The following is a 523-nucleotide window of genomic DNA, read 5'->3' as shown; positions in this document are numbered from 1 at the left end:
AGGCGGGGGTAATGGCAGCGCAGGGGGAGAGGCAGCCGCGGGGCAGCACCGCAGGCTCCCAGTCCCGACTCCCCCGCCCCAGCCAGTGCTGGCGTTAGCTCGGCCCTGGCTCTGTCGCCCCAGGAATTCACAGCCGGGCCGTTTCTCCACGGTGTTTCTCGCAGCTGCACGGCAGCTGCCCAGGCTCTGACCTGTTCCCCTGCGCTGTTTCCTGCACGCTTGCTGCAGGGTGTCTCCCCTTGCTCCTCAGTGTGGTGTGGGGAGCAGATGCTGTGTGCAGTGGGAGCCTCCCGTGTGTTCCTGCACGCTGGGGGTGACTGATGTTGCTCTGCTGAAGTCTCCGCTTGCCTGGGGGTTTCTTGCTGGCCACCCTGTCCAGGAAGGCTGCCCTGGGGTCCCTGCAGCCGGGATAAAGTGGGAGGTGCTCGCCAGTCCCCATGCACCCCAGGAAGGAGTGGGTTTGAGCGAGGGGGGGTTCTGCCTGTGCCAGACGCCTAAGGGTGCGTCTTGCCAGCGGCACCAT

The sequence above is a fragment of the Mesitornis unicolor genome, unplaced genomic scaffold (genome assembly GCF_000695765.1).
Source record: "Mesitornis unicolor isolate BGI_N332 unplaced genomic scaffold, ASM69576v1 scaffold36689, whole genome shotgun sequence".
NCBI classification, from domain to species: Eukaryota; Metazoa; Chordata; class Aves; order Mesitornithiformes; family Mesitornithidae; genus Mesitornis; species Mesitornis unicolor.
The sequence above is the reverse complement of the archived record's forward strand: the minus strand, read 5'-3'. Positions refer to the sequence as shown.